Source organism: Crotalus tigris, unplaced genomic scaffold (genome assembly GCF_016545835.1).
Source record: "Crotalus tigris isolate CLP2741 ecotype Arizona unplaced genomic scaffold, ASM1654583v1 scf7180000020019.1302030, whole genome shotgun sequence".
Taxonomy (NCBI): domain Eukaryota; kingdom Metazoa; phylum Chordata; class Lepidosauria; order Squamata; family Viperidae; genus Crotalus; species Crotalus tigris.
In genome coordinates this window covers 591,775-603,169 of record NW_024097821.1, presented here as the reverse complement: position 1 = coordinate 603,169, position 11,395 = coordinate 591,775, and the positions used below count along the sequence as shown (strand labels likewise).

Genomic DNA, 11,395 nt, shown 5'->3' with positions numbered 1-11,395 from the left:
AAGGAAGGAAGGAAGGAAGGAAGGAAGGAAAAGGGAAGGGAGGGAGGAAAGAGGAAGGGTCGGAGGGAAGTGAGAGAGCGCAATCCAACCCTCCTCTCCAAAAACATTCACCCCAACCTCGGATTCCCGCGGTGCAAAACCCATTTGGAAACGTTCCCTGCGCGGCGTTTTGCGCGGTCCCAGCAGGCAGCCGAGGCGGCTCTTCCGTCCCGGGACGGGCCCTTTTCTCTCCGGAGGGGGCGTCCCAAGCTGGCCCCCTCTTCCGCGGGGTGTCTGCCCGCCCTGGCTGGGCTCCAGAGCCTGGAGTTTCCATGGCCTGGATGTGCGCGCAATTGCGCGCCCGGAGCCGCGGCGTTTGTAACCGTTGCATCGGCTGCAGCTGCTGCGAGTACCCGCTGCCTGGCAGACCCGGGAGACAGAGGGACGGCTGGTTGCATTCAGACGTGCATCCTTGAGCGTGCATGTGGCTCTCCTAACCGGCTCCGGTACGAAAAAAAAAGACGAGCCGGCGTACCTCGGCTGTTTTGTACATCTGGCAGACTGGGGTGCTGTCTAAACCGGGCCGGCTTTTGTTCCAGCCCAGACCCAGCCCGCTTGTCGTCTGAACGGGGGCAGCAGCACCCGAGAGGTGAGTGGGCCCCGGCGGGAAGGAAAAACCTGGCCGTCTCCGGGCTTTTCCGGAGCCATCATGTGTCTTTCCTCCAGGGGCAGCTAAAGAGTCGCGTTTGCGAGCAGCCAAGCAAGTCCTAGATACGCGTCCCTTCCCCATGCTGCGTTCTCACGACCTGTTGAAAGGAAGGGACTTCCATTGCCAAGCATCTGAATTTTGATCACGTGACCACCGGGAGGCTGCAATGGTCATAAACGTGAATAAAGTGGTCATAATTCAGGTTTTTCAGTACCGTTCTAACTTTGAACAGTCACTAAACGAATGGATGTATGTCAAGAATTATCTTTACCTGGGAGGACGGATATAAATGGGTTGGTAACGTACATATCTTACATTTATTGTGCCACAAAAAAATCTAGGAGATGGCAATTGCATTGATGTAGAAACTAAATCTTATACCTGGAAGGATCCCTTGAGGTCATCTAGTCCAGGGCTTTTCAACCTTTTCACCCATTGTACCACTTTTAGGATATGGCAACATCCGAGCGCCACCACTCGCCTAGCAAGGTGTCAAAAACTTGATGACCCCCCCCCAAAAGGAAAAAAGTGATAAAGTACAGATAGTCCTCAACTTACAACAGTTCGCTTAGTGACTGTTCGAAGTTACAATGGCACTGAAAAATGTGCCCCCCCAAGCCACAGCCGAGCAAGACGCCTACCCGCCCAGCGGCGCTCTTCCTCCTATCCGAGGTTTCCATTGTTGTGAGTGTTTCTGTTGAGGATTGGAGCGGGGGTTAGGTGGGGGGTGTTTGGTTTTTACCACACCCCCCCCACCCCCCACCCCGTCTGCTGGGTGGTTGCAGCAGGTTTTGGTCACTTCACATGACCCTCGGACACTGTGACCATCATTAATATGAATCAGTTGCCAAGCATCTGAATGTAAATCACAAGACCCTGGAGAGGCTGCAACATTCCAGCTGATCGGCACTTCTTCTGGGCTCAGCAGAAGCACCAGGATCAGTGCTGAGCTCCAGCTGGAGCCTGGCGCTGATCCTGGCGCTTCCGCTGAGCCCTGACAGCCCTGCAGCTCCAGCCATTTATCGCTCAGGCTTATGCGGTGCTGCCACCTGTTCAGCTCATTCCCCCCCCCCACTACCTTTTCTAGGATCTTCGCGTACCACCTGCCAGGTGCCCATGTACCACAGGGGGTACCCGTACAACTGGTTGAAAAGCCCTGATCTAGTCCAACCCCCTTTCACAGAAAAATTATTTGATTGACAATTTCCTTTATTTTGTTTTTTTTCTCCAGAACCAGAAAAAAAAGCTGCACTCTTGGATACCTGGCTTGATTCTCTGCTGACAAATCCTGGCCTGGTCCAGGTTAGTGGATGATCTATTTGGAACTGTTGGAAGACTGCCAATCTTCTCCCCCATCTTCTCTCGCACTCGGCTCACCTGTCCGTCCAAAGAGTAGCGTCGGGGGATGATGGTGAAATATTCATTACAGGGAGTGCTCAACTTAGGACCACAGCTGAGTCCAAAATTTCTGTCGCTCAGTGAGACAGTTGTTAGATGAGTTTTGCCCCATTTTATGAATTCCTTTGCCACAGTTGTTAAGTGAATCGCTGCAGTTAGTCACACGGTTGTTAAGTGAATCTGGCTTCCCCATTGACGTTGCTTATCGGAAAGTCGCCAAACGGGATCATGTGACCCCAGGACGTTGCAACCATCATAAATATGAGTCAATTACCAAGCATTCGAATTTTGATTACATGACTGTGGGGATACTGCAACGGTCATAAGTGCAAGAAATGGTCACAATTCACTTTTTTCAATGCCATTTTAACTTTGAATGGTCACTAAATGAATGATTGTAAAGCGAGGACTACCTGTAGTTTAAGAATAATTGAGATAAAGAATGTGTACTAAAATTACACCCTGCTTTCACCAGGGGGCAGCACATGACCAATCTTGGCTGAACTCAGTCCTTGGATGGGACACCACCAAGGAATTCTTTATATTTTTTATTGCTGCTTTTTCAAGTTTTGCTATTCCCTTTACAGGTAGTCCTCAACTTACGGCCACAACTGACCCAAAATTTCTGTTGCTAAGCAAGGCAGCCGTTAAGTGAGTTTGGTCCAATTTTATGACTTTTCTTGTCACAGTTGTTAAGTGAAACATTGCAGTTGTTAAAGCTAGTGACAGGGTTGTTAAGTGAATCTGCACTTCCCCGTTGACTTTGCTGGTCAGAAGGTCACAAAAGGGGATCACACGACCCCAGGACTCTGTGACCGTCATAAATATGAGTCAGTTGCCAAGTGTCCTAATTTTGATCAGGTGACTGTAGCTGCAGCAGACGTAAAGGTGAAACACAGTCACAGGTCCCTTTTTTAAATGCAGTTGTAAGTTTGAACGGTCACTAAATGAACTGCTCTTAGTTGAGGTGAACCTGTACTAGTAAAAATATGTTTTCCCTGTGATTACATAACTTATAACCCCTATTGGAGATGAGAATTTCCATCATGAATGACGAGTCAAGGACACCCACATGAGTGGATTATGTCTGCGGCGGTTGTTAAGTGAATCAGTGTATTCCTATAGACACTTTTTGTCACAAATGGCTGGAAATTGGTAAAAAACATCCTAAAAGAATACTAGAACCCATCTTAAAAGTGAATCACTGGCTAAGTGCCTGAAAGGCAGTCATGTGACAGCACCTGTGTGTGTGTGTGTGAGAGAGAGGGGGGGGAGGGGGGAGACAATGTGTGTGTGTGTTTGTGTGTGCATGTGTAGCCATTTGCATATGAGATCTGGATAATATAAGATAACTTTTATTGTCATTTATCTATACACACAACAACATACATTAAAATGGTTGTAAGTAGCTTTGGGGTGTCCATCGTAACTTGAGAAGGTTGTTAAATGATTGGTCATGAATCAAGGACTATCTGTAAGGGGGACTTGATTTCTGCCAGCTGGGGGATTCTGGGAGTCCACCCATCTGAAAGTCAGCAAGGTTGAGAAACCTGGTTTAAGAAAAACCTGTGTCTCTTTGTGGGTTTCTTTGTGAGTTTCTTCACTGGGTGTTTTTTTTTCTTTCTTTCTGTGTAAAAATGTACAAAATCTGTCACAAACAGAAAAGGTGGAAAGGCAGATTCCCCCGGGGAGGAGGGGTCAGCAGCTGGAGCCTCTGCACACCCCAGAGAGAGCCACATCTGGATTGCTCGCGATTCTGGCTTACCTCGGTAGCTTTTTGCACAATCGCAATCTGTGTTGTCACTTAGGAATGTTGTGAGAATGAGAAAAAGGCCCCAAATCCAGATTTTAATGCTGCTGGTTGTTCTTAAGAAAAAAAGTCTCCTATACCATGCCAGTCGAGGTAGTTCTCGACTTACGACGAGCTCAAAATTCCTGTGGCTAATCGAGATAGTTATTAAATGAGTTTTGCCTCATTTTACGACCATTCTTGCTTTGATTGTTAAGCAGATCTCTGCAGTTGTTACTCACACGGTTGTCCAGTTAGAAAGTGGGATCACATGATCCCAGGACACTGCAACACTGTCATAAATACGAATCAGTGGCCAAGCAGCCGAATTTTGATCACATGACCATGGGGAGGCTGCAATGGTCATTAAGTGTGAAAAACGGTCATAGGCCCCTTTTCTCGGTATCGTCGTAACTTCGAATGGTCACTAAATGAAGTGTTGTAAGTGAGGACTTCCTGCATTTCGGGTGTGGGGTGTTAATTAAGAGCACGGAAGAAGCTCTTAAGTTTCTCTGTCTCAAATTAGGCCACATGAAGCTGTTTGGACTTCAACTCCCAGAATTCCCTGCTCTGCTGGCTCTTTGCTAAGCATTCTGGGACTTGGTCCACCCATCTTCAAAGGCCAGGTTTGAAATATTGGAGCATCACGTTCTTCAAAACAGGAATGATCAAGGCAGCTTAACAATGAGAATGACGGTTCCAGCTGTCATAAGTCAAGGACTACTTGTGTCCTTGAAAAAGCATTGGACAGATGCCCAGAGGTTGCCTTTTCAGGTCATCCTCGACTTACAACGGTTCATTTAGTGACTGGCACCGAAAAAAGGGACTTAGGACCATTTTTCACACTTACCACCGTCGTAGCATCCCCACGATCACCTGATCAGAATTCAGATGCATGTATAAATAGTCCTCGATTTACAACGGTTCATTTAGTGATTGTTCAAAATTACAACAGCACTGAAAAAGGGGACTTAGGACCATTTTTTTACACTTATGACCGTCGCAGCATCCCCATAATCAGGTGATCAGAATTCAAATGCTTGGCAACTGACTCATATTTATGACGGTCACAGTGTCCCCAGGATCGTGTGATCCCCTTTTATGACCCTCTGACTAGCAAAGTCAATGGGGAATCCAGATTCACTCAACAACCGCGTTACTAATTTAACAATTGCAGTGATTCATTTAATGACTGCGGCAGCAAGATAAATTTTGGGCCCAATTGTAGTCGTAAGTCGAGGACTGCCTGTAGTCAAAACTGGAAGTGACTTGGCCCTGGGGATTGTTGGTCCCGGAAAAAGCTTAACAGGCATGCAACCTGCAGTTGTGCAGGAGTTGTGGTTCCACTGCACCCGACCTAAACCTTTTTCAAAACTCGTTCTGCTTGGGGTGTTTTCCTTTGGGGGGGGTTTTCCTAAAGGAACCCCCCCCATCTCCTGGCCTAGGAGGCAACAGTGTCCCCACGGGGTGGAGGGGGAAGTGACCCACAACTTCGAACCCAGAAATCCAGAGTGCACAACATTGTGCGAGAGACACAACAATGGAGCTCTTTGTAAAGGCGAGGCAAGCTGATGGCTTCCTGGTGCCTGGCAGTGCAAGCCCACGAGAGGGGCGTCCAAAGGACCATGAATTGCTCCTCTTTCTGCCTTTCTCTTCCTGTCAGGGGTGAAGACGCTGGTTCGAGTCGTGCCGCACAAGAGCCCCATTTGTGTCGGAGGGGGGAGAGAAACAAAAGGGGGCGAGAGAGACACACGCAAGGACCACCTTTTTTTTCCCCTATCTGCGAAAGGTATGGAAAGCTTGGCTTGGCTGCTCGAAGCAGTAAGTACAATAGAATAGAATAGCAGCGTTGGAAGGGACCTTGGAGGTCATCTAGTCCAACCCCCTGCTCAAGCAGGAAACCCTATATCATTCTGGACAAATGGCTGTCCAATCTCTTCCTCCTCCTCCTCCTCCTCCTCCCCTCCTCCTCCTCCTCTCTGAATAGCAGAGTTGGAAGGAACCTTGGAGGTCATCTAGTCCAACCCCCTGCTCAAGCAGGAAACCCTTCTCCCTTGCTCCTGCTTCTCCTGCTTCTCAAAATAAGACACTTGGAAAGGACTTTAGAGGTCTTCTAGTCCAACCTCCTGCCCAGAAATGAGATTAGACTAAGCGCAAATGGCTGTCCAATCTCTTCTTAAAAACCTCCAATGTTGGAGCACCCACAATCTCTGGAGGTGAATGCTCCATCGCTGGAGGTCTTCAAGAAGAGATTTGCACAGCTGCTTGTTCGGAATTGCGTAGGGTCTCTTGCTTGAGCAGGGGGTTGGACTAGATGACCTCTGATGTTCCTTCCAACTCTGTTATTCTGTATTCTGCTTTTGCTAAGAAAGTCTCATTCGGCAGGCGTATTCTGTTGCAAGGGGACTGTTTTTCAGCCAGATGATTCTTGGTGTTTGAGGCCTGACCCGTTTTACGACCGTCATGATTTATGACTGTATTGGCCAAGCTGCATTATGGTTTGGTGCCTGCTGGACTTGCTCCTGCCCCAAAATACATTTTAATGTTGTTTCCCATTTGCAATAGCATGTGGGGGGGGGGGGATAAGGTCGCCTCTGAGAAAGATCTGGTTTTAAAAACAATTGTTTTTTTAAAAAAATTAGTTATACATAGTCCTCAGATTACGACGTCAATTGGGAACTGAATTTTTGTTGGTAAGCAGGATGGTTGTTAAGAGTCAGTGGAACAACCTGCCTGCAGAAGCGGTGAATGCTCCAACACTGGAAGTTTTTAAGAAGAGACTGGACAGCCATTTGTCCAAAATGGTGTAGGGTTTCCTGCCTGAGCAGGGGGTTGGACTAGATGACCTCCAAGGTCCCTTCCAACTTTACTATTATTATTAAAGAGACTGGTGACTGACATTATGAGGTTTTTGCCACAGTTGTTAAGTGGATCACCACAGTTGTTAAGCGAATCTGGCTTCCTGATTGATTTTGCTTGTCAGAAGGTCACATGATCCCCGGATGTCCGAATTTTAATCATGTGACCATGGGGATGCTGCAACGGTCATCTGCAGGGATGGGTCCTGAGTCTCGCGTTGCTCAGAATTGTGATTGTGATGATTTTGTGAATCAGTGAACTGCGTGGACTTGCTGTGATCTTGTCTTAGGGCCATCAAGGCTGAATTTAGAAAAAAATGGAATTAAACCATCGAATTAATATCCTGGTAGATTAATTAATTTCCCTCGTTCTCAGCCTGGAAAACCTGCATGTTCAGCGCTGGGAACCCTTGTTCTCCCTTGGTGTAGGTAGTCCTCAGTTTATGACCATGAGTGGCACCAGAATTTCCATTCCTACGCACAGCAGTTCTTAAGTGAGTCATGTCCCATTTTACGACCATTTTGGCCACGGTGGTTGTTAAGCAAATCCCTGCAGTTGTTAAATGAATTGCATGGTCATTAAATGAATCTGGCTTCCCCCATGGGTTTTGCATGTTGGAAACGGGCTGGGAAGTTTGCAAATGGCGATCATAGCTGTCATGCGATCAAAATTCAGACGTCTGTGGCAACCGGTTCACATTTATGACGGTCACAGCAACCCAGGGTCACATGATCCCCTTTTGCGACCTTCTGACAAGCAAAGTCAATGGGGAAGCCGGATTCCCTTAACAACCGTGTCACTGACTTAACAACTGCAGTGATTCACTTAAGGACCGCTGCAAGAAATGTCGTAAAACGAAGCAAAAACTCATTTAACTGTGTTGCTTAGCAATAATTGGCTCAATTGTGGTTGTAAGTTGAGGATTACCTGTAATAATAATAATAATAATAACAACAACGACAGCAACAATAGACGAAAAAGAGCTGGAGAAGATAACAAAATACAAAGACCTACAAATAGAAATAGAAAGACTGTGGCAAAAGCAAGCAAGGGTAGTACCAATAGTCATAGGCTCCTTGGGTGCAATCCCAAAACAACTGGAGCACCACTTGAACACCATTGGCATTGACAAATTCGCTATTAGTCAATTGCAAAAGGCGGCCTTACTAGGAACTGCTTCCATCCTGCGACGATACCTGTAATACCATCAAACATCCACATCTGCCTATCCCAGGTCCTGGGTAAGGATTCGATAGGTAGACAAAATGCCAAATCCAGTCTGAACATCTGGCTGACCGTGCGATGATCAATCATCAATAATAGTAGTAGTAGTAGTAGTAGTAGTAGTAGTAGTAGTAGTAGTAGTCCTGGCTAAGGACTCGATGGGTAGACAAAATGCCAAATCCAGTCTGAACATCTGGCTGACTGTGCGATGATCAATAATAATAATATAATTTGAAGTCCTTTTCTGGAGAATTGTTAAGTGCTTCAGAAGCGTGCTTTTGCTAACTCTGGCTTGAACAAGGATGCAGAATGATAGCATATAGGTTTTCAAACATCTGGGTGATGGGAACTGTAGTACTCCCCTTTTCAAAATGGGGGGTTTGTGTTTTCCTACGGGGACGGCATGGCAGGGTTGAAAAAGGCCCCTCCGTCTTGGGAGCACTTGGCTAAAAGTCACATTTCACAGCAATGTTTTTCAAACTTGGAAATTGAAGATGTGTGGACTTCAACACCCAGAATCCCCCAGCCTGGGAACCTGGGCTCCAATTCCCAGAATCCCCAATTGCCTGGGCTGCGATTGTTTGTGAGCTGGGTGAGCATTTAAATCTACTTAATTTCAAGAAATAAATAAAAAAACCTGCAAGAATTTGCCAGACAGCAGAGGAATTCTGGGAGTTGAAGTCTTCTCAGGCTGTTTTGGGAATTCTGGTTATTGGCTCCCACATATGCTGGGGGATTCTGGGAGTTGGGACCCTGGGAATGCTGGCTGGAGGATTCTGGGAGATAAAACCCAGATGCTGGCTGGAGAGTCCTGGGACTTGAAGTCCACTCCTGCTGCCTGTGGAATTCTGGGACTTGAAGTCCACTCTTGCTGCCTGTGGAATTCTGGGACTTGAAGTCCATTCCTGCTGCTTGTGGAATTCTGGGACTTGAAGTCCACTCCTGCTGCCTGTGGAATTCTGGGACTTGAAGTCCACTCCTGCTGTCTGTGGAATTCTGGGACTTGAAGTCCACTCCTGCTGCCTGTGGAATTCAGGGACTTGAAGTCCACTCTTGCTGCCTGTGGAATTCTGGGACTTGAAGTCCACTCCTGCTGCCTGTGGAATTCTGGGACTTGAAGTCCACTCCTGCTGCCTGTGGAATTCTGGGACTTGAAGTCCACTCCTGCTGTCTGTGGAATTCTGGGACTTGAAGTCCACTCCTGCTGCCTGTGGAATTCAGGGACTTGAAGTCCACTCTTGCTGCCTGTGGAATTCTGGGACTTGAAGTCCATTCCTGCTGCTTGTGGAATTCTGGGACTTGAAGTCCACTCTTGCTGCCTGTGGAATTCTGGGACTTGAAGTCCACTCCTGCTGCCTGTGGAATTCTGGGACTTGAAGTGCACCCCAAATTGTCCAGCTAGAAAACTCCTGCTTTGCTGGGAGCCTTGGAGTTGATGCTCCCCCCTGTGTGGGGAGAAAACCAAGGTCATCTGGGGGTGGCAGCTGACTGGATGGGGTAATGCATCCCCTGCCCTTCTCTGCCCCCTTTCTTTGGAAGTGGGGGGGGTCCCCAATCCCACCCCTCCCCCCTCCTTGGAGGGCAGTCTCATTCCTTGTGCAAAATCTCCAGATCCCAGGCAGGAGAGGAAGGAAGGACCCAGCAGACTACAGGAAAGCAGGAAGGAAAAAATGGAGAAATAGCTGCAAAGAAGAAGCCGTTGCAGAGATGAAGAGTGGGGAAGATGGAAAACTTTTCCAGATCTCCAAAGAATTTCTAGTACGTCCATTTTTTCCTTCCTCTTTTCTTTCTTTCCTTCCTTCCTTCCATTGTTCTTTCCTTCCCTTTTCCCCCCTTTTTCCCAATTTTGCAACGCCTTGCAAATTCCTTCTGAGCCAGCGTTTTGCAAGTTGCGTAGTCTTGCAAAAAAAAAAAAAATCCTCTTTTGTTCGTAGGTTGGATCCTGGAACATAACTTTTTTTTTTAAAAAAAGAGCTCTTTTCCTTGGAGGAAGAGTGCAAAAATAGGGAAAACGAGAGTGCAAATTTCTTTTCTGCTTTTTTCCTTGGGGCATTTGTTGTGTTCCTAGGCCAGCATTGGTGGCATTTTTGAGATCTGAATTCAGTTTTCAGTCCTAATTTGGTACTTCTGCACACTATTTGTAACCCCTTTTGATTGGCTGGAAGTCCTGTATTTTCTCTTGCACAAATCGGTGAACCGTTTGTGGTTTGTATGTTTGTGTGTGTGTGTGTGTAAGAGTGTGGAGCTGAGTTAGATTTCAGTGGCTGAATTTGCCAGATAGTCAGTTCAAGATGCAATTCGACTTACATATGATAAAGTATTTTTGTTGTAAAACTCATAAACCCCGGATATACAAATTATAAATAATGTGTGCCAATTAAAGTTCGAAAAAGTTTGGAGTTTCTACTTATCTGGGGCAATTTAGCCAATGCAATTATTGTAGTTGTTGTAGTTGCGTATGATAATTATCAATTATTTTTATTATTAATTTTATAAACAATATAAACAAAAAATAAAACAATCAAGATAAATGAAGCTGGAAGTTGCTTTCTCTCTTTGGAGCATTTTAGCAAAGGCCATGTAATTATGATACTTGCGTATGATAAGTATCATCAGTTATTTTTATTATAAATATTACGAGCAAAAAACATAAATAGGTTTTAAATGTGTACCAATTAAAGATAAAAGATCAATGTTACTTCCAATCGGGGGCGTTTTAGCAAATGTAATATAACTATTGTATATTGTACTTGTGTATGATAATTATCTTTAAATTATTTTTATTATAAATATTATAAGCAAAAAATATAAATTATAAATAACATGTGTACCAATGAAGGGTAAAAGTTTGAAGTTTCTTCCTATCTGAAGCATTTTATCAACTGTAATGTAATTACTGCATTAGCCTATGATAATTATAAATTATTTTTATAATCAACATTATAAACAAAAATATAAATGATAAATAATTATAAATACTTGTAAATCCTGCACGTGTAGGCCAATTAAAGGTGAAAGATTGATGCTTCCTCTCGTTTAAGCCAGTGCAAAGTAATAATTATAATAAATTATTTTTATTATAAATACTATAATAAATCATAAATTATAACACTGCATTAGTGCAGCAATGCAAGAATTGTAATTATGATGCAATATGAGGATGTGTGTGCTATTTAAGGGTAAAGAGATTGGTGTTTATTTTCATCCTTAGGGCATTTTAACAAAGAAAACTGGTGGTGCTAAATTGTGTTAAGTGTGAAAGTAAAGGAATGAGAAATGAACAAACTTTTGTAGAGAGTAAAAGTGATTCAAAGGCCCCTTGGTGCTCTCTCAAAGCTTGGCTGTTTTCTTGCAGACGTCTCGTGACCCAACTAGGAAACATTATCAGTGATAGGGGGGGGTTGTGGAGAGGAGGAGGAGGAGCGGAGGACTGTAGG

At 45.3% G+C, this 11,395-nt stretch overlaps 1 protein-coding gene across 5 annotated transcripts in view; it reads left to right on the top strand.

The window, feature by feature from the left end:
• The window catches only part of GJC2 (gap junction protein gamma 2), a 57,927-nt gene continuing 46,532 nt past the window's right edge, over window positions 1-11,395 (top strand). For 2 of the 5 annotated variants that reach the window (XM_039365271.1, XM_039365264.1), the window contains exons 1-3: window positions 1-628; window positions 1,920-1,990; window positions 5,539-5,664. The gene's annotated coding sequence lies outside the window, so the exon portion shown is untranslated. Of the gene's footprint in view, window positions 629-1,919; window positions 1,991-5,538; window positions 5,665-9,567; window positions 9,717-11,395 lie in introns of those variants that run through there. The other 3 variants (XM_039365269.1, XM_039365265.1, XM_039365268.1) reach the window with 3 other exon arrangements.